This window comes from Mustela nivalis (genome assembly GCF_964662115.1).
Source record: "Mustela nivalis genome assembly, chromosome: 7".
Taxonomy (NCBI): domain Eukaryota; kingdom Metazoa; phylum Chordata; class Mammalia; order Carnivora; family Mustelidae; genus Mustela; species Mustela nivalis.
The window spans coordinates 120,537,061-120,562,385 of record NC_139026.1 but is presented as its reverse complement, the minus strand read 5'-3'; the positions used below and the strand labels follow the sequence as shown (position 1 = coordinate 120,562,385).

The 25,325-nt window shown below is 42.8% G+C and overlaps 2 long non-coding RNA genes across 2 annotated transcripts; one reads left to right on the top strand and one right to left on the bottom strand.

Moving 5' to 3' along the window:
* The first annotated feature begins 1,703 nt into the window (after positions 1–1,703).
* Positions 1,704–22,733, top strand: LOC309869507. Its single transcript, XR_014314216.1, has 3 exons — positions 1,704–1,921; positions 21,784–21,972; positions 22,510–22,733. It is a non-coding gene; the product is annotated as an uncharacterized lncRNA (long non-coding RNA).
* On the bottom strand, positions 11,873–14,936 carry LOC309869506. Its single transcript, XR_014314215.1, has 3 exons — positions 14,670–14,936; positions 12,649–12,808; positions 11,873–12,075 (listed from the first exon to the last, which is right to left on the bottom strand). It is a non-coding gene; the product is annotated as an uncharacterized lncRNA (long non-coding RNA).
* Positions 22,734–25,325: the final 2,592 nt, after the last annotated feature.

The following is a 25,325-nucleotide window of genomic DNA, read 5'->3' as shown; positions in this document are numbered from 1 at the left end:
AGATCTTCCACCTCTTTGGTTAAATTTATTTCTAAGGATTTTATTCTTTGATGCAATTATAAATGGGATTGTTTTCTTAATATCTATCTGATAATATGTTATTAATACATAAAAATGTAACTGATTTTTCTATATTGATTTTTTATACTGTAACTTTAGTGGATTTACTAGTTCTAACAGGTTTTTTGGTGAAGTCTTTAGGGTTTTCTACATGTTATAGCATGTCCTCTGCAAACAGAGACAATTTTATTTATTCCTTTATAATTTGGATGACTTTTATTTCTTTTTCTTGCCTAATTGCTCTGTCCAGGACTTTCATACTATGTTGAATAAAAGTGGCAAGAATTCAGCATCCTTGTCTTGTTCCTGACCTTAGAGGAAAAGCTTTTAGCTTTTCACCCATGAGTATGATGTTAATGTGGGCTTGAAATGTTGAGGTACATTCCTTCTACTCAATTTGCTGAGAACTTTTATTATGAAAGGGTATTGAGTTCTATCAAAAGCTTTTTCTGCACATGCTGGGCTGCACGTATGATTTTTATACTTTTCTTTGTTAATGTGGTACATCAAATTCATTGATTTGTGGATCATCCTTGCATCCCTGGAATAAATCCCACTTGATCATGGTGTTTCATCCTTTTAATGTACTATTGAATTTTCTTTGCTAATACTTTGTTTTTCATCAGGGGTATTGGCCTTTAATATTCTTTTCTGTAGTGTTCTTGTTTGGTTTTGATATCAGGATAATGCTGGCCTTGTTAAATGAGTTTGGAAGTGTTTCCTCCTCTTCAGTTTTTTGGAAGCATTTGAAAAGGATTGGGAATAATTCTTCTTTACAAGTTTGGTAGAATTCACTAGTGAAGTCATCTGGTCCTGGACGTTGTTGGCAGGTCTTGATTACTGATTCAGTCTTCTTAGCAATTTGGTCTATTCAGATATTCAGTCTTCATGTTTCAGTCTTGGTAAGTTGTTTTTAAGAATTTATCCATTTCTTCTAAGTTATCTAATTAGATGGCATGTGATTGTTCATTGTAATTTCTTTTGTGCTTAGTATTTCTGTGTTATCATTTGTAATACCTTCTCTTTCATTTCTGATTTGTCTTCTCTCTTTTTTTCTTAGTCTAGCTAGAGGATTGTGAATGTTGTTTATCTTTCCAGAACTTAATTTCATTGATCTCTTCGATTGTCTTTCTAGTATCTAGTTCATTTATCTCTATTCTGATATTTGTTATTTCCTTCCTCCTACTAATTTAGGCTGAGTTTGTTCTTGTATTTCTAGTCCCTTGCTGTGTAAAGTTAGGTTGTTTATTTAAAATATCTCTTTTTTTCTTAATGTATTTATTATTATAAACTTCCCTCTTAAACTCGTTTTGGCTGCATATGGTAAGTTTTGATGTCTCGTGTTTCCATTTTTCGTTTGCTTCAAGATTTTATTTTATTTTATTCTTGATTTCTTCTTTCATATAGTGGTTATTCAGGAGCGTGTGGTTTAATCTCCACATATTTGCAAATTTTCCAGTTTTCTTTCTTTTTTTTTTTTTAAAGATTTTATTTATTTATTTGACACACAGAGATCACAAGCAGGCAGAGAGGCAGGCAGAGAGAGGGCAGGGAAGCATGCTCCCTGCTTAGCAGAGAGCCCATGCGGGGCTTGATCCTAGGACCCTGAGATCATGACCTGAGCTGAAGGCAGAGGCTTAACCCCCTGAGCCACCCAGGCGCCCCTCCAGTTTTCTTTCTTAATTGAACTCTGGTATCCTACCATTGTGCTCTGAAAGGATATTGATGAGCTTTCAGTCTTCTTAAGTTTATTAAGAATTGTTCTGTGGCCTAACATCTGATCTACCTTGGAGAATGTCCCACGTTGCACTTGAAAAGAATGTGTATTCTGCTGCTTTTGGATGGAATGTCCGATAGGTCTGTAAGTATATCTGGCCTAATGTGTACTTTAAATCCAATGTTTCTTTATTGATTTTTTGTCTGGATCATCTATCCATTGTTGAAAGTGGTGTATTGAAGTATTAGTGTATTGCTGTCCATTTCTCCCTTCAGCTCTGTTAATATTTTCTTTCTATGTGTAGGTGCTCTGATGTTGGGTACATAAATAGTACAAATGTTATATCCACCAAATGAATTGACCACTTTAACATTATTTAATGATTTTCTTTGCTTCTTTTGTTTTAATTTTTTAAATTTATTCATTTGGGGGAGAGAGAGAGAGAGTGGAAGCAGGGGGAGAGGCAGAGGGAGAAGGAGAAGAAGACTCCCTGCCAAGCTGGGAGCCTGACATGGGCTTGATCCCAGGACCTGGAGATCATAACCAGCCAAAGGCAGACACCTAACCAACTGAGCCATCCAGAGACCCCTTCTTTGCCTCTTGTTACAGTTTTTAGTTTGTGGTGTATTTTGTCTGCTATAAATACAGCTTCCCCTGCTTTCTTTTGTTTCTTTTGCATGGGATATTTTTTTCCCCATCTATTATTTTGAACCTATATTGTCCTTAAAGCTAAAGTGAATCTCTTGTAGGCAGCATATAATTGGGTCTTGTTTTTCTTTTATGCATTCAGATACTAATTGTTGTTGCTTTTGGTTTTGGCTGTTTTATAATTCCTTTGTTCTTTTCTTCCTCTCTTTTTCTCTTCCTTTGTAATTTGTTGATTTTCTGTAGTGTATGCTTTGATTCTTACCTCTTTATCTCTTCAACTGTAGTTACTATAATTTTTTGCCTTTTTCTCACCAGAAGGCTTACATGTAGCATCTTATATTTATAACAGTATATTTTAAGTTGATAACAAGTTAACTTCAAATATATATATATATATAAAGCTTTACATTTTTATATACTCCCCACCCACATTTTGTGTTTTTGGTGTCATGACTTACATCTTTATATTGTATATCCATTAATGAATTATTGTAATTAGAGTTACTTTTAATTCTTTTGTCTTTTAATCTTTATATTAGAGTTATAAGTGATTTATCCATCTCTATTATAATATTAGAGTATTCTGAATTTACCAGTTTTATACTTTCATATATTTTTATGTTACCAATAAGTGTTTTTAATTCATATTGAAGAACTCCCTTTTGCATTTCTTTAGGCCAATCTAGTGGTGATGGACTCCTTCAATTTTTGTTTGAGAAGCTCTTTATCTCTCCTTCAGTTGTAAAGAAAAACTTTGTTAGATAAAGATTCTTGGCTGGCATGCTTATTTTTTTTTTTCCTTTCAAAACTTTGACTATATCATCCCACTTCCTCTGGCCTGAAGATTTCTGCTAAAAAAAAAAAAAATCCATTGATATTCTTTATAGGGTTTCCCCTCGTATGTAACAAGTTGCTTTTCTTTTGCTGCTTTTAAGATTCTTTGTCTTTAACTTTTGACAGTTTAATTATAATGTGTCTTGATATGCCTCTGTTTGAATTCCCTTTATTTGAAAATCTCTAGGGTTTCTGGATCTGGATGTTTGTTTCTTCCCCCCAGACTAGGGGGAATTTTTTTTTAAGATTTTATTTATTCATTTTGAGAGAGAGAGTTTAGGGGGAGGGGCAGAGGAAGAGGGAGAGAGAGAATCTCAAGCAGACACTATGCCAAGCTTAAAGCCCATGGCGGGGCTCGATTTCACAACCATGAGATCATAACCTGAGCTGAAATCAAAAGCCAGATGCTTAAACAACTGAGCCACCTAGTCACCCCAGCCATTATTATATTTAAACCTGTCTGTGCCTTTCTATCTCTCATTTTCTTACTCTGTAATGTATATATTTGTCTGTTCACAGTGCTGTGTAAGTCCTTAAGATATCTTTATTCTTTTTCACTCTTGTTTCTTTTGTCCTCTGATTTGATGAGTTCTACTGCCTTGTCTTTGAGGTTAATCACTTATCTTCACTTCTTTAAGATCAGTTTCTGAACATTTATCATGTCATCTTTTTTAAATGTATTCCTCCATTTCTTCATTTTCCTTGACTCCCTGCGTTTGTTTTTGTGCAGTAGGTAAAGCAGCCTTCTATCCCCAGTCTTGACAGACTGGTCTCACGTAGGGAAAGAATCTTATCAGTCCACTTGGCTTGAGCTCCTGATTGCCTATCAAATCTTTGTGATTGTTCAAGTTGCTGACTTTGTTCCTAGTTGCTTCTAGTAGTTGAGAGAGTACCAAGACTTGTTAGTGACCCTGAAGGGGAGGATCACAGTCATCCAACCTAGAGGAAAGATGATTACAGAATGGACTCTCAGGTAACAGCTGAAAAACTGTGAATGCAAACCCATTTCAGGGAGATACCACAAGATGGACATTTTTTGCCTGCACCATCTGTGCTGAGTCTGGGTGTATAGCCAGAGGGGGTCTTCCTGTGTCCATTTAAAAACTGCTTCTCTGGAGACACCTGGGTGGCTCAGTCAGTTAAGTGTCAGTCTTCAGCTCAGGTCATGATCCCAGGGCCCTGGGATCAAGTCCCACATCAGACTCCTTGCTCAGGAGGGAGCCTGCTTCTCCCTCTGCCTGCCACCTCTGCTTGTGTGCTCTCTCTCTCTCTCTGACAAATAAACAAATAAAATCTTTTAAAAAAACAACAACAATAGCAACTGCTTCTTTGTTTTCTATAACCCTATGGGACTCATGAATGTAAGTAAATCACCCATCAAACTAGGTGATTTGGAGGCCCATCCTTTGGATAGTAGCCATAAAAGTTGGGGGTGCTAGATGTATAGAAAAGCTCTTTCCAGGGAGATATTGGTGACTTGGTTTTATTTTGAAGTGAGGCAGAAAAAGAAGGCATGGGAAGTTCTTATTGGGTCTCTCAGGCTCCAGGGATGATCACAGTAAACACCTAGATGCATGCTACTTGGGACTCCCTGGCAGCAGCTTATAAAGTATGCAGTAGGAAAAAGCCCTGTCCAAGGAAAACTCCACTTTCTGTTCATTTTAATATGGGTATTTTCTCAATTGCCCAATATGTAGGAGTCACTCAACTGGTTTCTGGATCTCTCTCAGAGTGAATTGCTTCCTGTGTAGCTATAAATTTGATGAATCCATGGGAGGAGGGGAATTCAGGAGTCTACTGTTTCACCATCCTGGCTAGTCCCACAAACCCTCTTTTAAAGCAAGTTAGCAGGGGCACCTTGGTGGCTCAGTCAGTTAAGCGTCTGTTGTCAGCTCAGGTCATGATCTCAGGGTCCTGGCATTGAGCCCTCCATGGGGCTCCCTGCTCAGTGGGGGGGCCTGTTTCTCCCTCTCTCTCTGCCCCTCCCCACTCTCATGTTCTTTCTCTCTTTCTCCCTATCTTTTCCTCAAATAAATAAATAAATAAAATCTTAAAAAAATAAATAAAGCAAGTTAGCAGTCTCTCTCTTCTCCCGTCTCTCACTCATACGGCTACTGGCACCATCTTCCCTAAACACAAGAAAGAGTCACAAGTTTTCCATTTGGCCCTATTGTCCATATAAAGCCCTGTAGCCTTCAGGGCGCTCTTAGCATCGGTAGGCAGTAAACGCATCCTTTTCTCAAACAGGCCAGCCATTTTCATGCCATGTGTTGCATTTATGCTGATTCTTCAGCCTAGAATGTCTTCTCTGGTAAAGAACTCACACTCAAAATCTAAATGACATTGGGCCTCCCGGTTCTCCTGATTGGAATTGATCACATGTTCTTCTTTGATCCCCCAGTAGTTATCTAGTGCCTCCATTCTAGCATTTATTTCATTTTGGCTTTTGTATTTGTTTATATTCCTTAGCCTATAATAGATGCTTCCTGATGGCAGATATCATTCCTCTATGTCCTTTGGATATTGATTGGGTCATACTGTGCACAAGTCACAGAACTCAATATTATGAGATTCAGATTTAATAAGGCATAGATCTTGACGTTAAGAAGTTTCAAGTCCATACTCTCAATATGTGTGGTAGAAAGAGATCTAATATCTTAAGCATAATAAGAGCTCTTACAGATCAATGAGAAAAGAATGAACATCCCTATAGGAAACGAAGGTAATTTCAGATGCTGTTGCTGAGAATAGCCAGTCACCACTGTTCCGGGGCACAGTTTAACAAAACACATTTAAAATATGTATCACCTTTGGTTCAGTAATTCCACACTAAGGAATTCCCTGCTAAGGAGTTTCACCTAAGGAAGCAATTAGGACACGCACCAAGATTACATATTACTGTAACTTAACATCATTATGTTAGAGACAGGGTGATTTATAAGGAAATAGCACATCCACAGAACAGAATATTTTGCAAAAATAAAAATCACGTTTTCAAAACATATTTAAGGTACTGGAAGTATCTAGGATAAAATACGAGAAAAGGAGAATACTCACGAAAACCTGTTTTAATACTACGGCGCATCACTAAGAAGGGTTACTTCGGTTTCAAAAATTTTATCCCTTAAAATTTTTAATAATGATTACAAGTTTATTTCAAAATCAGAAAAAAATAATTGGAAGAAGAATATTAAATTTAAGAGGAGCATGAAGACACATACAGGAAGGCCCAGGGCTGTACAGTCATTACACACCAGTACACACCAGTACACACCAGTACACTCCAGTATGTGCAGCTATTATGTCTCATGGCCTTTTGATTGGTTAGGGCCTTGATATATGGATCATTAAAAACATTTAATATCCTTTAAAATAAAATATTTAATATCATGCAAATAACTATGGTCAAAGGCAGAAAGTGACACATTTCTTAAAGTCTATGTAAAGTGCTTTGAAAAGAATTACTTGAAAACTGTTAACAAAAGAAAGGAAATAGGCTATCATATTTGATAGATGCTTGCAATCACTGAGCTTAAGTCTGAAAGGAGTCTTAGAGATTAGCAATATCACAGATGGAGAAAATAAGGTTCAGAAGTATTCATCCACTCACCTAAGGTCCAAAAGTCAGGGTAGTGTTACGGTTGAATTGTGTCTCCTTACCCAAATTCATATATTGAATTCCTAACCCCTGGTTCCACAGGACATAGCCTTATTCGGAAATAAGGTCATTGTAGATATAATTGATTAAGTGAAGATGAGGTTATTCAGTTGGGCCCTCGTCCAATGTGGCTGATGTTCTTATTAAAAGGGGAAATTGAGGGCACCTGGCTGGCTCAATTGGTGGGGCATGTGACTCCTGATCTCTGGGTTGTGAGTTTGAACTCCACATTGGGTAAAGGGATTACCTAAAAATAAAATCTTGGAAGAAAAGAAATCTTAAAAAGAAAAGAAAGAAATCTTAAACATGAACACAGACATGCGCACAGAGAAAAACCACGTAAGTATGAAAGGTAGAGATTGGCATAATGCTTCCAGAAGCCAAGGATTCTTGCCAAGGATTGACCAAAGATTGCCAGCAAACCACCCAAAGCTGGAGGAGAGGCCTGAGCCAGAGTCTTTCTCACAGCCCATGGAAGGAAAAAATCCTGCGCCCACACCGCCATATTGGACTGTAGCCTCCAGATCTGCGAGACAATCCATTGCTGTTACGTTAGCTGCTACTCGGTTAGAGCAGCCTTAGTGAACTACTGCAGGTGGGAGGCAGGCCTAGAACTCAGGAGTGCTAACTCCCAGCCCAGTGCGAAGCTTTTAAACATACTGCATCGTATCTAGGAGAAGTTTCCCGACTCAGTGAACTCTTGGACCCTCTCTTGTGTGGAGGGTTTTCCGATCTTCATGCTCAGGACGGAACTTGTTTTGAATTCCACGCTTTGAGGTTGGAAGTTGAGCTGAACTTGAAGGGTCATGAGGACCTTATACCTCTGGGGTCCACATGTGGCTGGAAAGGGGTGCTGACGATCCCCTTACCCGAGTGTGAGGCCTGACAGATGGCAGAACCTGGACCACAGGATGCAGGCTTGAAAGGCTTTGTGTTGTCCTCGACTATATGAGTTTCTAATTAAGACTAAAATGGCAAGTTTGGGACGAGCACCTTTATCCCAGGCGCTTGGCGGCTCTTCATACATTCCTCCTCCAGGCACAGATGTCTGAGGCCAGAACACAGAGTCCGGGACTTTTAATTCAATCCAGATTATGTACCAAGTATGCTTACCGTTAGGGCAAAGAGAGGAGCTGTACAGGCTGGTGTCTGGCTTGGTAGAGGTTACCCTCTGTGCGTAGAGCACGACGTATTCCCAGGAAGGTGGGCAACAGTGGTCTCCCCACCCACGAAACACAGAGGACGATACATCGAGAAGCGTGAGTTGTTGTCACCAACAGCAGACGACAGAGACCCCCGTCCTTGTCTACCCTCACAACACTCCAGTCCACGCTCAGAACCACCTGGAGACTCAGAAGAGGCGGGTAGTTGATGAGGTTTGTGCCTGAAGGCCATAGCGAAATGCCAACTCTTTAGGATGAAACAAGGCCGTCAGTAAGCCCCTAGGACTCAGTTTCCCTAACTGCAAGTTAGGGAGGCAGGTGAGGCATGCATGAGGATTTGGGGCTCTACAGGTTTTCCGCTTCCTGGCTGACACTGACAGACCTGTCCCCACCCAGGCCCGAGTCTGCCAGCCCCCAGTCCAGCCTCCGGCCCTGCCTGGATCACCCAGGGAGCCAGCCTCTGGGGGCCCAGGCAGGATGAACACTAATTGTTTTATGACCCACAGAACCTTTGAAAATGGAGTCTTTCCACAAAGCAGCTTTAAACACAAACAAGAAACCCTTCTGGAAACCACTGCCTCAAGCTGTATGAGGCAAAACAAGAAAAGGAAAGAAAGGAAAAGAAGAAAAAAGAAGAAGAAGAGGAACAACCCACAAATTAAAGTTCATAATACATTTTTAACATAGTTCGTGGTTTTATAGTCGCTTTAATCTTTTTTTCCCCGAAACTCCTCCAAAGATTTGAGCATTAGCTGAGCCAACACACAGTTGCATTTCTAAGCAACAAACTAGTAAAACTAGACTCTGGACCCCATCCACAACAGCTTTGTAACATCTCCAAGAGCAGAGAGTGACACGATAGATTGAAACAGATCCAAGGAACCATGACTGTGTTTTGTGTCAAAGGGCTGCTTCGTTCAAGTCTTACCAGGGTAAATCAGGCTCTCCCACAGCGCGTCTTCCCTCCCCGTCTGTGTGCCGGGGGACACAGTCAAGCCTCAGGGGCTAGGGGTGGCGCAGGGTGCCCCTGGAGTCTCTCTGGGGTAAACTGAGGGCACACACTGCTGAGGCGGAGGTGAGCGCACAGAGGGCAGGGGTGGCCACAATGGCCCTTCTACAGGGCCCTACAGCTGTCTGCTAGATGTCCGGACGCCGACATTTCCTGGAGCCCCCTGACCCCCCACACCAGCTCTCTGCCTGTGGTTGACCTACATCTGGTGGGAGAAGTCATTATCTTTTTGGTTTTTGTTTTTTTCCAAGTCTCAATTTCAAAGAGGAGAGTTGCGTCTCTAGGCCTGGCCTTTGTTCTTCTCTTTTGTGAGGGAAGCCTGAGCCCCGTGAGCCAAGGAGAGCCTCACCCAAGAACTCGCTGGCCTAGGAACAATGGAGTTCAGCTAATCCTTAGCATTGTAAGCTAATCTCAGGTGTTCACATTTAAGTAGGTGTGACAACAGGACCTCGGTGTTGAGCTCATCTATGTGTACCACAGTGACACAGCCAGGCCTGCAGAGTCATGTGGGGTGACCCGGGGCCCACTGTCTTCACACCAAGCGGGATGAGGCTCCCTCATGGGATAGCGGTGAGGGGATGCAGGTGGGGGGCTCAGGGCACAGCACCATGGGACCGTCTATCTGTGGTCTGACAATCACTCCAGTATCCTTCACAGGGGTCCTTGGGGAGCTTTACTTTTGCAAATCTCCCACCCTGAAAGACACAGGACATGGGTTTGGGCTTTCCTACTTGTCTGAGCGGAAAGGCCACTGACTGACACCAGGGAGCAGATCCCAGCAAAGTGACACCACTTCTGCGGTCTCTGATCCAGCTTGTCTACCTGGAGCACAGACCTACAGGTGACATCCAAGGACAGAGGTCAGGAAGTCTCTTGCGACTAGAGGTGTCTAACTGGCTCTGAACCCTTACTGCACCAGCACACAGATGAAGGGGAGAGAGAGGAATTCTAAGTGTATGTGAATGGGAGGAACAGTCTGGAAGGCAGGGAAACAAGGCCAGAACCAAGAAAAGGGATTTCTAGGGGAGAGAGGAGTTGAATGCTGTGAGGAGGTACAGTATGATGAGGACCATGATGAGGCTACAGAACTGGATGACACAGAGGTCTTGGTGGCGGGAAGGGACAGAAGCTGATCTGAGGAGGACAGGAAGGCCCGGGAGGAGGACCTTCAGACAGTGTCCCAGCACTAGCCATCCAGAAAGACCAGCTGCCCCCCTGTAACCCTGAGTTCCCGGTAAGAAACAGTTCCCTTTTCCATTCCCTTCCATTCCACCTAGTGATGCCAGAGAGCACTTCTGTCTCACACCCATGGGCCCCCAGCGCCCCTTCCCTGCTGGCTGATCTTCCCTTTGGAATAGAGAGCGGGCCCAGTCTTACAGACATCCGCAGGCAACAGCTAAATTTGGATGACCCTGTTTTGTTTTCATTGCATTAGTACGGTCTTCTCCTTCTCCTTCCTCTTCCTCTTCTATTTCTTCTTCCTTTTCTTTTTCTTTAGAGAGTGAGCGAACTTGTGACGGGGAGGGGCAGAGGGAGAGAGAGACACTGAAACAGGTGCCACGTCCAGGGCAGAGCCCAGCACGGGGCTTGATCTCACAACCCTGCAATCATGCCCTGAGCTGAAATCAAAAGTCGGATGCTTAAACCACTGAGCCACCCAGGTTCCCGTAGTATGGTTATCTTCTATGTCTCATGAATGATACTATTTTTCACATTTAGGATTGCACTAAGACATTTCCTTATAAACTCATTAACAGAAGTAAAACTGAGTCCATTGAGGGAAACAAGATGGAGCAGATAGCAGACTACAGGAGGTATGTGGTTATGGCAAACATGATTAAGAGAGTACATCGTGGTGTGGGGCCATGGCGCAAAGAATCATCCACGAAGGAGCGGAGTGGGCAAAGCTTCTGATGGACGGGGAGTCCCAGAGTCCAAGTCAAGGGGCTGGCCCAGCTCCTTCCAGAGAGGCCAGGACAGAGGACCTGACTGGCTGGTCTTATAGCTCACTGTGGTTGCTGACCAGGAGGGCTGCCTTTATAAAATGGCCCAACAGGCTGCCCCTCCTGGACACACCTGGACTGGTAAGTCCCTGTCATTTGGGATCAGAACTTTTACCACTTGGGGTTTTCAGTAGCTGCTCATTCCTAACATGATAATACAAACAACCCAAAGCGAAGTAGTGCAAACACCAATGTTGTGGCCACTTGTCCTGGTCCCCAAGTCCCAGGGAGGCCGGATGGGCATCAGCCCACGAGCCTGTTCCTGGACGTCCTGGTTTGGTGACCTGCCTTCCAGGCCTCCAGCTGCTGGAGGACAAACAGCAGAATAGACATGCAAACTGTCACTGGGACGTCACAGAGGTGACCAGGAAACACCAGACCCGTGGCCCTCCCTGCTGAGGAGCAAAAAGAGGGGAGATTGCGACGGAATCAAAGGAAGTCAGCTCGGCAGTAACACTGTGCAGACACAAACAGAATGAGGGATAGGTCTGTCTTCCTTTTTCCTTCTTGACCCCATAAAGAAAATAAAACACACATGTGGGGAATGTAAACTAGCGTGTGCTATTACCAAGTAGCCTGCATTCAAATTAAGGATGAAAATCTAATGCTTTTGGGGGGCTGCTATTGAAAAATTTATGATGTTCTGAAGACAAGATGTTTATCATTCATTTTCTCCCTCATTTCCCCCAGGAGAATCCAATCACAGGTTATTGCTCCCTGCTCCCTCTGCATAGTCCCAGGGTCTCCACCAGAGAAGAAAAACGGTTAAAATAACAGGCGGCCTGTGGGACTTGCCTTTAATTAAATAGTCTAGGAGGCAGGAATTAACTTACAATTTGACCAAAACTAAAGCTCGAGTTTAATTGAATCCACATTACGTCCACTTGCTTGCTTTCTTGTTGGCCTTCTCTTGGTTTCTGCTTTCGTCTCTTCTTGACCCCTGACTTTTGGCTTCCATTTTGAGAGTGGTTTCCTTCAGAAACCTTAGAAAAATGAACATAGGGCAAAAATATGGTTGCTTCTGGAGCATTCCCTGAAACTGTTCCCAAGGAGTCCCAGCCAGGCCTTAGCCCTTCATGAGCTCCCTCCAGGACCTCAGGCTCCATGAGGACAGCTCTCAGAGGGCAGACACCAAACCAGTACCAAGCCTGCCACCCGGATGGTCCAGGAGAGGGCCCTTGGGTGCTACACAGGACTTACCAAACTGAACAATTTAAATGTGTGAAATTTATTGTATGTTAATTATATAATTGTACTTTCACAAAACATGAAGAAAAAGGTGGTGGAGAGGAAGGGGTGGGGAGAGCCTTCGCCTCTCTGACCTGAAATGGGGTTGAGGCCCCTGGTTAGATGGGCAGATTGCAAAGGCCAGACGGGCTGAGAAGGGATCAAATGGCTTGGGCTTTTGAGTCCCACTGGATTTGAGTCCACATCATTCACATGTTCATGGGCAAATCTTTCTGTCTCTCTGTCTGTCTCTGATTCTCTCTCTCTCTGTCTGCCTCTTGCCCAGCATCTTCCCCTTCCCATAAAAGACAATCAATCAAGAATCATACCTCCCACACAGTCCTGGAGCATGGGGACCAGCCGGTGGCTTTGTTCTTCCATGCTCATGGGCCCTGGAAAAGGAATGGCTGACCCATTTCTAGTTCAGATTTTTAGGATGTCCAGACTTTCCAGGAATTTGGGAGTCTGCAAATACAGATGAAGAACCATCTAGAATCAATAGAAAGTGGATAGTTATAGAAAAACCCATCTCCATCACTGGCGACATAATAATGAATAATACAAGAATGAACATGACAATGACAGGATCTCCTAACTCACCTAGAGCTAGGCACTGTGGCAGGTACTTTGCCCACTGTCTCCCCAGTTCTCCCACCTTCCTTCCATATGTGAATATCCTTATTTTACAGAAGAGGTGGTTGAAGCTTAGAGAAGTTGTTGATGTCACTCAAGCAGGTGGGTGGTAAGGATAGACAGTAGATTGGGAGTAGACAGCGTAAGGAGAGGGACTCTGGGTGCAGGAAGCTGAAAGTGGCCTTTGTGTTAATTTACTAGCTTTGCTTTTTGAGAACCAGGCCCCATGAGCCCCACAGATAAGGAGACAGGGTTGTTGCACTTAGAGAAAAGATGGAGGTGGCTTCCCAATGTCCTTGCACAGAAATGGGGATGAGAGTCTCTTCCTACTAAGTCCCTTTAGAAGAAGTAGATTTCATGGGTACTTTAGGAGTGACTGAAGTCACTGGGACAAAGAGTTGTTCCACTCCTGGAATGGATGTGAGGGAGGTTTGCATTCTTGTCTTGGGAAGTGTGGACCACAGAGGAGCTAGCTGGGTTTCAGGGACTGGATGAGACTTCCTGCTGGCTCTCAGAGTTACTCTGAGCTCTGATACCATGTGAAGTCTAACCAAGCCAGGAGCATGATTCTAGAAGGAAGAAGGACTTTTGCAAGTGAAGCCCAGTGCTTCCCTGGCTCAGGGCTAGACAAGGAGTGAGCCCAGGGCCCATGCCATTGCCAGGTGGTGGGAACTAGAGGGAGGGAAGGGGGTGGGCATGTAGCCACAGAGAGGAGGGGGCTGTGTCATGGACATGGGCCACCGTTGCTATGGCCTATGGGCATGTCCCTTTACATGGTTACTGTGAAAGCAGAGAGGCACACACCCTCCCCTACAGGTGAGAATGTCACCGGGCAGCCCCACCTTCAGATTTAGCACCAGCACCTCCAAGCCATGAACCCCAGGCAAGTTCACTAACTTCTGCCTTCCTCAACTGTAGAACAGGGTGACAACCTTTCAGGCTTGCTGTAAACACGAAGAGAGACAATACCCTGCAGGTACTGGTACCATGCTGGCTCTGAGCCAGGGCACCAGCAGCAGCAGCCTTTATAGAATGAGATCATGCCACAGAGTGTTTTACCAATTCTGAAACCCCCTCTCCCTTTGTCTTCATCACAACATTTGGAGATGGAGACCATGACACCCATTTTACAGATGAGCAAGTAGAGAGGTTAAAGAACCTGCTTCATGTGGAGGAGCAAGATGCCAGAGGAGTAGGAGACTTAAATATCATTGGGTCCCAGGAGTTCAGTTAGATAGTTATCAAACCATTCTGAACACCTACAAACTCAACAGGAGGTCAAAGAGATGAAGAGCAGTAATTCTAGGAACAGAAAGGTGACCACTTTCTGGAAGGTAGAACCTGTGAAGAAGTGAATCTGAAGTGATGGGAAGATAGACTATAGCAGGAGGGGCCAGCTCCCAGCAGCAGTGGAGCAACAGAGCACAAAATCGGAACTTTTTGAAGTCTGCTCCACTGAGGGACATTGCTCCAGAGGTTAAGCAGGGGGTGGAGCCCTCACAGGGACAGTGTGGTCTCAGTACGTGTGGGGTCACAGAAAGACTTGGGGTATCTGAGTGTGGTAGAGCTCCCAGGTATTGGAACAGGGGAAGCTGGATACAGAGACAGAGCCGAGCAATGGGCTCTCAGCTCAGGGTTACTTTAAACTGTGATCCAAGTCATAGGCCACTGTTCTTTGAGTGGGGACCCCACAAGTGACAGATCTGGGGAGACTCACCTTCCTCCTCTGGAAGGAGCAGAGCAGGAGCACACTGCAGGAATCTGCTGGGTTTGGAGACTTTAAAAAGGGCTGTGCACCAGAGATAGAAATGCTCAGTCACAGGGCAGGTGAGCACGAAGTGCCAGAGACCAGGGTGATGGGAGGGATTGACTGCTTTTCTCTGAGGGTGCACTGAAGAGTGGGGCCCCAAGCTCTTGGCTCCTCCACGCCAGAAATTGGGAGGCTGCCATTTTCATTCCCATCCTCCAAAGCTCTATGAAAAGCATTCAGGGAACAAAAGCTACTGAGAGTGAACCTGAGCAGATTACTTAGCCTGGCCCCTGGAAAGGGTGGTGCAATTCCACCTTGAGCAAAGACATTTGAGAATCCCTGCAACAGGCCACTCCCCCAGAAGATCAACAAGAATATCCAGCCAGCCAAGACCAAGTTCACCAATCAACGAGAACTGCAGAACTCCAGAGCTAGGGGAAAGCAATGCATAGAATTCATGGCTTTCCCCTCCATGATCCTTTAGTCTTGCAAAGTTAATTTCTTTTTATTTTATTTTTTATTGTTCTATTTCTTTTAGCTTTTCTTATTTCCTACTTTAACTTTTTTTTTAACTATTTCATCCTATCAATATCTTTTTAAAAATCTTTTTAAATTTTCATTGTTATACTCATATTCTATCCTTTCATTGTATTTAATCTTATTTTTTGTATACATATAGGTTTTTCTTTCTTTACAATTTTGGGACACAGTTTCTTCTAACAGATCAAAATATACCCTAACACTAGCTCATGGCTTTGTTTTAGTCTCCAGCCTGATCATACTCTTTCCTCTTTTTTTTTTTTTCTATTTTCAACCAACTTCTTATCAATTCCTTTTTTAGAATCTTTTAAAATTTTCATCTCTATGCCACATTCCATCCTTTCATTGTATTTAATCCTATTTTTGTATATATACATTTTTCTTTCTTTAAAATTGTGGGAGTCAGTTTCTTCTAACAGACCAAAATACAACCAAAGTGTGTGGCTCTGTTTTATTCACCCATCTAATATATGTATATAGTCTTTGTTTCTTTGTTTTGTTCTCCTTTCTTCTTCCTCTGTTTTTGGGTCTCTTCTGCCTTGGTTAGTATATTTTTCTAGGGTCATTGCTACACTTTCAGTATTTTATTCTCTCATCATCTTCTTATTTGGACAAATTAACAAGGAAGAAAAACTCACCTCAAAAAAAAAAAAAAAAAAAGAACAAGAGGCAGTACCAATGGCTAGGGATGTAATCAATATGGACATTAATAAGATATCGGAACTAGAGGTCAGAATAACAATTATCAAGATGTTAGCTGGGCTCAAAAAAAGCATGGAAGATACTAAAGAATCCCTTCCTGGAGAAATAAAATCTCTTTCTGGAGAAATAAAAGAACTAAAATCTAACAAAGTTGAAATAAAAGAAGCTATTAATGAGGTGCAATAAAAAATGGAGGCTCTTACTGCTAGGATAAATGAGGCAGAAGAGAGAATTAGTGACACAGAAGCCCAGATGATGGAGAATAAAAAAGCGGGGAGATAAACAACTACTGGACCATGAGGGTAGAATTTAAGAGATAAGTGACACCATAAGATGAAACAATATTAAAATAATCGGGATCTCAGAGGAAGGAGAAAGAGAGAGAGGGGCAAGAGGTATATTGGAACAAATTATAGCAGAGTATTTCCCTAATTTGTGAAGGGAACAAGCATCAGAATCCAGGAGGCACAGAGAAACCCCCTCAAAATCACTAAAAAGAAGTCCACACCCTCTCATCTAATAGTAAAACTTACAAGTCTCAGTGACAAAGAGAAAATCCTGAAAGCAGCTCAGGAGAAGATACTTGTAACATACAACTAGAAATTTTAGACTGACAGCAGACCTATAGACAGAGACCAGGCATCCCAGAAAGGACTGGCATGATATATTCAGAACACTAAATGAGAAAACTATGCATCCAAGAATACCATATCCAACTAGGCTGTTATTGAAAAGAGAAGGAGAGATAAAAAGTTTCCAGGACAAACAAAAATTACAAGAATTTGCAAACATCAAATCAGCCTTACTGGAAATAGTGAAAGGGGTTCTCTAAGCAAAAAGAGAGCCTAAAGGTAACAGACCAGAAAGGAACAGAGACTGTATACAGTAATAGACACTGTACAGGCAATACAATGGCACTAAATTCATATCTTTCAATAGTTACCCTGAATGTAAATGGGCTAAATGCCCCCAATCAAAAGACAGGTATCAAAATGGATTAAAACAAACAAACAAACAAACAAACAAGCTCTGTCAATATGCTGTCTACAAGAAACCCATTTTAGACCCAAAGACACCTCCAGATTTAACATGAGGGGTTGGAAAACAATTTACTCTGCTAATGGGCATCAAAAGAAAGCCGGGGTGGCAATCCTTCCATCAGATAAATTAGATTTTAAGCCAAAGACTATAATAAGAGATGACAGAGGACACTATACTATACTTAAAGTGTCTGTCCAAGAAGAGGATCTAACAATTTTAAATATCTATGCCCCTAACATGGGAGCAGCAAATTATACAAACCAATTAATAACAAAAATCAAAGAAACATATCGACAATAATACAATAATAGTAGGGGACTTTAACACCACCCTCCCTGAAATGGACAGATCATCTAAGCAAAAGATCAACAAGGAAATAAAGGCTTTAAATGACACACTGGATAAGATGGACATCACAGGGGCACCTGGGTGGCTCAGTGGGTTAAGCCGCTGCCTTCGGCTCAGGTCATGATCTCAGGGTCCTGGGATCGAGTCCCGCATTGGGCTCTCTGCTCAGCAGGAAGTCTGCTTCCCTCTCTCTCTCTCTGCCTGCCTCTCTGACTACTTGTAATTTCTCTCTGTCAAATAAATAAATAAATAATCTTTAAAAAAAAGAAAAAAAAGATGGACATCACAGATATATTCAGAACATTCCATCTCAAAGCAAAAGAATACACATTCTTCTCTAGTGTACATGGAACAGTCTCCAGAATAGATCACATCCTGGGTCACAAATCAGGTCTCAACTGGTACCAAAAGATTAGGATCATTCCCTGCATATTTTCAGACCACAATGCTCTGGAGCTAGTACTCAATCACAAGAGTAAAGTTGGAAAGAACTCAAATATATGGAGGCTAAAGAGCATCCTAGTAAAGAATGAATGGGTCAACCAGGAAATTAAAGAATTTTAAAAATTCATGGAAACTAATGAAAATGAAAACACAACTGTTCAAAATATGTGGGACACAGCAAAGGCGGTCCTGAGAGGAAAGTATATGGCGATATAAGCCTTTCTCAAGAAACAAGAAAGGTCTCTACACAACCTAACCTACACCTCAAGGAGCTGGGAAAAGTACAGCAAAGGAAACCTAAACCCAGCAGGAGAAGAAAATGTAAATATGGAATAAAATCTAAATGACTCATACATATGGTTTACAAAATAATAAATGTCAATTTATGGAAACTAAAAAAGAAAAGAAAGAAAGAAAGAAAGAAAGACCAGAGCAGAAATCACTGAAATAGAAACCAAAAGAACAGTAGAACAAATCAACAAACTTAGGAGCTGGTTCTTTGAAAGAATTAATAAGATTGATAACCCCCTGGCCAGATTTATCAAAAAGAAAAGAGAGAGAACCCAAATAAATAAAATCATGAATGAAAGCAGAGAGATTACAACCAACACCAAAGAAATACAAACAATTATAAGAACATATTAGGAGCAACTATACACCAGCAAATTTGACAATATGGAAGAAATGGATTCCTAGAGACATATAAACTACCAAAACTGAACCAGGAAGAAACAAAAACCGAACAGACCCATAACCAGTGAGGAGATTGAAGCAGTTATCAAAAATCTTCCAGCAAACAAGAGCCTAGGGCCAGATGGCTTCCCAGGGGAATTCTACAAAACACTTAAAGAAGAAATTGTTCAAAAAAATAGAAATGGAAGGAAAACTTCCAAAATTCATTTTATGAGGCCAGCATTACCTTGATCCCCAAACCAGAAAAAGATCCCATCAAAAAGGAGAATTACAGACCAATATCCTTAATGGACATGAATGCAAAAATTCCCACCAAAGTACTAGCCAGTAGGATCCAACAGTACATTAAAAGGGTTACTCACCACAACCAAGATGGTTTTATTCCTGGGCTGCAAGGTTGGTTCAACATCTGCAAATCAATCATTGTGATACAATACATTAAAAAAAGAAACTACGAGAGTCATATGAAACTCTCAACAGATGCTGATAAAGCATTCGACAAATTACAGCATTTTTTCTTGATCAAAACTCTTCAAAATGTAGGAATGGAAAGTACATACCTCAATATCATCAAAGCCATATATGAAAAACCCATGGCAAATATCATTCTCAATGGGGAAAAACTGAGACCTTTTCCATAAAGCTCAGGAACACAGCAGGGCTGTACACTATCACCGCTGCTAATCAACATAGTCCTAGAAGTCCTAGCCTCAGCAATCAGACAACAAAAAGAAACAAAAGGCATCTGAATCGGCAAAGAAGAAGTCAAACTCCTCATTCTTTGCAGATGATATGATACTTTATGTGGACAAGACAAAAAATTCCACTCCAAAACTGCTGGAACTCATACAGGAATTCAGTAAAGTGGCAGGATATAAAATCAATGCACAGAAATCACTTGCATTTCTATACACCAACAGCAAGACAGAAAAAAGAGACATTAAGAAGTTGATCCCATTTACAATTGTACCCAAAACCATAAGATACCTAGGAATAAACAAGAATCCATACTCAGAAAACCATAGAATACTCATGAAAGAAATTAAGGAAGACAGAGCAAAATGGTTGAAAGACCTCAATGTGATACAGGAATCCATCAAAATCCTTGAGGAGAACACAGGAAGCTACCTATTTGACCTCAGCCACAGCAACTTCTTCCTAGAAACATCGTCAAAGGCAAGAGCAGCAAGGGCAACAGTGAACTATTGGGGCTTCAAGATCAAAAGCTTTCGCACAGCAAAGGAAACAGTCAACAAAGCCAAGAGAAAACGGACACTATAGAAGATAATTGCAAATGACATATCAGATAAAGGGCTAGTATACAAAATCTATAAAGAACTTATCAAACTCAACACCCAAAGAACAAATAATCCAATCAAGAAATGGGCAGAAGACATGAACAGACATTTCTGCAAAGAAGACGTCCAAATGGCCATAGTCACATGAAAAAGTGCTCAATAATACTTGGCATCAGGGAAACACAATTTAAAACCACAATGAGATACCACCTCACACCAGTCAGAATGGCTAAAATTAACAAGTCAGGAAATGACAGGTGTTGGCAAGGATGCAGAGAAAAGGGAACCCTCCTACAGTGTTGGTAGGAATGCAGGCTGGTGCAGCCACTCTGGAAAACAGCATGGAGGTCCCTCAAAAAGTTGAAAGTAGAGCTACCCTATGACCCAGCAATCACACTACTGGGTATTTACCCGAAAGATACAAATGTAGTGATCCAAAGGGGCACGTGCACCCAAATGTTTATAGAAGCAATGTCCACAATAGCCAAACTATGGAAAGAACCTAGATGTCCACCAACAGATGGATGGATAAAGAAGATGTGGTATATATACACAATGGAATACTATGCCACGGTCAAAAAAATGAAATCTTGCCATTTGCAATGATGTGGATGGAACTAGAGGGTATTATGTTAAGCAAAATAAGTCAATCAGAGAAAGACAATTATCATATAATATCCTTGATATGAGGAATTTGAGAGGCACAGAGGGGGGTTGCTGTGGGTAGGGAGGTACCAAATGAGACAAGATGGGACCAGGGAGGGAGACAAACCATTAGAGACTTTTAATCTCAGAAAACAAGCTGAGGGTTGCTGGGGCTGGGAGGGATGGGGTGGCTGGGGTATGGACATAGGGAGAGTATGTGTTACGGTGAGTGCTGTGAATAGTATAAGTCTGATAATTCACAGACCTGTACCCCTGGGGCAAATAATGCATTATATGCAAATAAAAATAAATAAATAAATTTTAAGAAAAGGAAAAAGGACGGCTTTGGGCAACCTGTCCTGCTACTCAACCAAATTTCTGACACACCACTTTGTCAGTGTTAACTGCAAGTAGAATCGTATATAGAAAACCATTAAAAATTGATAACCATTGCAAGATTAAAAAAAAAAGAGCCTGCTGCAAATCCAGTCTCCAGACTAGGGCTCATTCCATTGCACCAAGACTCTGTTTTCTTTTGTTCCCTTTTTGGTTAAACCCAAATACCCCCAATGGGCCCCCTTCCCTGGCAAGCTCCAGCAGCTAGACGACAGGCAACTTCCTTCTCACTCAGGATCCATAGCAGTGTCCTGGTTCTTGCTGTCCTCAGCTCCTGGGGGATAGGCTGTCTGCTGCCCTCGGCTCTTCCAGCCACCTTTCATGTCACAGGAGTGGACCTTTTGTATGCCCTCCTATTCCACTCTTACTCACTCAGTTAAAATGCATTCTGCTGCGTTAAGGTGCACGTGTGTCCCCGTGGTTGGTGACTGTCTATGGAAAGATGCATTTAGAGGAAGACTTGTCTTCTAAGTGGCTTAAAGCCTTGCTGTCGAGTGCAAGGCTAGCTTTGATCATGAGAGGTGGCTCTGTGGGGCGACACTAGTGTCTGTCCACCCTCTACGCAAACACCAAATAGGCATCAAAAGCAAGGACGCAGGAGTATGAGGAGGAGTGGGCAGCTCAATGTTGAGTATGAAAAGGTGTGTCTGGATCCCAAACTCCCAGATTGAACGGAAAGTCAAAGGCACTCACCACTGTAGAAGGCCCTGTGGTATGCCCCAGGCTGCAGAAAAAGTCCTCAGCAGATCTCCAGAGCCAGGGATCACCTTGACCTCCTTTTCTGCCCACCCATTCTCTCTTGACTTTTTCTTTCTACCCTATCCATCCCAGACCCTGCTGTGGTCAGAGGTCGCTGCATTAAAATCATGCCCAACAAGAGTTTTGCTGATGTCTTAGAATTTCTAGGGTGACCTAATTCCTTGTGTCTGTTTTTCACAACTTTTCTATTTTTTTCCCCCTCTCTTGTTTATAAGAGCGAATTGCTGGACTGAGATCAAGCGGTTCATGATGCCAAAAAACCAGGGAAGCTGCTGAGGCTCCAAGGGCGCTGCAGAAGGGCCTTCAGGGGCAGCATCACCCCACTGAGCGGTGGCCTGGCATGCAGATCCATGGGACCACTGGTGTCGGTCCTGCACCCCGGCTCACCAGGGCTCACAGCTCAGGTGCACGACAACCACCACTCTGGGCTCCATCAGCAAACTGCCCTCAGCTCTGGGGGGGGGGGCATCGTTTTTACCTTCAAAGCTGGGGTGCAGGTGACTTGCACTGGTATCCTACAGAAGAAAGAGAAAGTGTTCACGGCAGAGGGAGGGGTGCACACTAGAATAGGGCGTAGATGACTCTTGCATTTTCTTCTGCTGGGAGCTCCTCAGACTTACAGCCTGGCGTGTCAGTTCACACCCCTGAGACTCCAGGGTTCCTGTGTGCTTGATACGGTAGGATTACTTCCCTGACCCTGGGCCCAGAAAATGAGAAAAATGCTATAGGAGCTTGCCCAAGATCTCTGAGATAATAAATGGAAAAGTCCCAATAGAAACATAAGTTTTTCTGAATCTAAGACTAAAAAGAAGTTGCCCATATATCAAAAGGTTTAGATTGTAGTGTTTGTTCTTTCAATCGTACTTAAGTGGTGGGATTATTTGAGAGAACCTGATGGTGACTCTTGTGTGACCCATATTTAATCTGCTTGATCTATGCAGGTGCTCCTTTGCACATTCCTTAAAGGGAAGCCCCTTGCTGGGGTGAGCTCCCACAGACTTGGGAATGAAAGCCCCAACCAAGCACCTAGAGATTCTAGGTGCTTCCAGCCCATCAGCTCATTCAATGGATACTCTCATCACCCTCACCATCATCATCATCCCTTACCCCTGTCCGACACTGGACAAAGAGGCACAGAATCTTAATTCACCAGCCAGAGTCCTCCCCAGAGGTAAGGTAGTGTTGGCGCAAGCCCAGGAAATCTAGTCCATAGTCTCTGCATTTCACCACTTTGCTCTCTTCTCCTGTCTCTTTCTAAGCAGCCCTCGCTTTTCTCAACGTTTCTGTGGGGGAGAGGGGCACAGATTCAATTGTGCAGATGACCTGACCACACTGTGCTTGCCCTCCTGGAAGCTATAGCTGGGCTCAGTTCGTGGCAGACTCATTGTCAAAAGCCTCACCCAGGTATTTGGGATGACCCAAGAGAGAAAGAATATTTGGGAGTAAATCCTTTTAGATCTGCCCCCCAAATTTTAATGTGCACACAAATCCCCTGGAGAGGGTATGAAAATGCAGATTCGGAGTGGCAGGTCTGAAGTGGGCTGGATGCTGGACTCCTTCCTCACAAGTGGCCAGGTGACGCAGAAGTTTCTAGTCTGAACACCAGGCTTTGAGTAGCATGGCTCGAGACCACAGTTTTCCAGACTAGATTCCAGGGGCTAGCCTGGGATTGTGTGAAGAGTTTTGAGTAAGATTTCCTTTGAAAAAGAGGTTTTCATGCTTTGAAAAAAAGTTTGAAAACCACAGCCCTAAATTTAATATCCCATACATTTGGAGATACTTACTAGAATGTGTGGTAAGAAATTTCTGTCCCAAAGATCATTTTTTTATAGACTTTGCTGACTCAGGGGAATCAGCAGCCATATTTGGACAGCTGGCCTCACAGTGACCTCCCTGCTACCTAATGGAAAATGTTGAAGGTACTCTACTTAGAAATAATTATATTTACATAGCCTCTGTGGTCTCTCTCTCTCTCTCTTTCTCTCTTTCACAAATGCTTGTAGGAGAAAAGAATATTCACTTCTGGAATTCATCAGCTCCAGCTGTTTACTTCCATTTGAGGCCAGAAACTTATTTTTTCCCCCTGTGGTTAACTTTCTTATGGGAGAGGGGGAAGGAAGGCCTCTAACATGCAATTATCAGAAATTGTTACCCTTCACCAACAAAATCACTCAATTTGTCCCAAATGTTGACTGAGAGCTCACCACCAGACCAGAGGAGACAAGATATGAGGGGCTGAAGGACCTTAATAGAATCCAGGGTCTTCCACCATCTCTAGCTGCATTCTTCAAGGATAGGATTCTGTGATCAGAGAAGTCAAGGAAATGCTGGGCTACACGAATTTGTCTACTATAGGATTTCCTAGAGTCGACGTAAGCTAATAAAGCTGTAATGCTCCAATAGTCACCAATAATCTGCCATGCTGGGGCGTCCCAGTGGCTCAGTTGGTTAAGTGTCTGACTCTTGGTTTTGGCTCAGATCATGATCTCACAGGTTGTAGAATAAAGGCCCGCTTCAAGCTCAGTGCTCAGCAGGAGTCTGCCTGGATATTCTCTCCCTCTCCTTCTGCCCCTTTCCCCACTTGCATATGCACTCTCTATCTCAATAAGATAGATGATAGATAGATAGATAGATAGATAGATAGATAGATAGACGATAGACAGGTTTAAAATTGTCTGCAGTGTTTCTTAAATTTCCTTGAGCACAGACAGAGCCTGCTTTTTATTGAACATCTCAAGGAACACTTAGAATTCCATGGATCCCAATTTCTGAGACCAGCTGAAAGAGCCCCAGCTTCAGAGATTCTAACAAAATCCCTAAAGCTGGAGGACATCTGCCCTTGCTGTCTGGTTCTCAACACAAGAAGACACCAAGACCTTTCGCATCTGGAATTCCAATTCTTCCTGCCTAAGATTCTGGACCAGCCCTGGGAGAGTGATGTCAGAGGCTGAGGTCAGAGGGTCACCCTAGTGGCCAAGGGCTGCTGCTGCAAGACTGGGGCTGGGTTTTATTCCTCCTTTGGGTCTCCGGGGTGGCCTCAGAGAGCCATCTGTAAATGTGGGTGGGGTAGGACGGAAGGGGATCACAGGAAGATGGTCAGAGGGACATGAAGGAGGAGGTACCCAAGCCAGTACATATGCACAGCGTTCAGGAGACTGGGGAGAGTAGGAGAGAGGCCTCTGGGTATGAGAGTTGGGAACCTGGACAGAAAGTACAAATTTCAGGTGGGCCTGGGCCAGTGCAGTGGGAAATCAGCAGGTCACTAAGATTCCATTCGGGCCAATATTGGGTGGGGCCCTGTTTTGCAAGAGTACCCTTCTGCTGTCCTGGGCCTCAGCTTACTCATTTCTCAAACAGGGAAGATTGATGGTTCTAAAGACCCTCCCAATAGTCGTTTTGGCAGCACATATACTAAAATTGGAATAATACAGAGAAGAGTAGTATGGCTCCTGTGCAAGGATGACATACAGATTCATAAAACATTCCATATTTGTAGCTATGGAGAGCCTAGATGTCCATCAACATGAATGGATAAAGAAGATGTGATCTATATATATATATACAACAGAATACTATGCAGCCATCAAAAAACAAAGATCTTGCCATTTGCAATGACATGGATGGAACTAGAGGGTATTATGCTGAGCGAAATAAGTCAGAGAAAGACAATTATCATATGACCTCACTGATATGTGGAATTTGAGAAACAAGACAGAAGATCATAGCAGAAGGGAGGGAAAAAGGAAACAAGATGGAA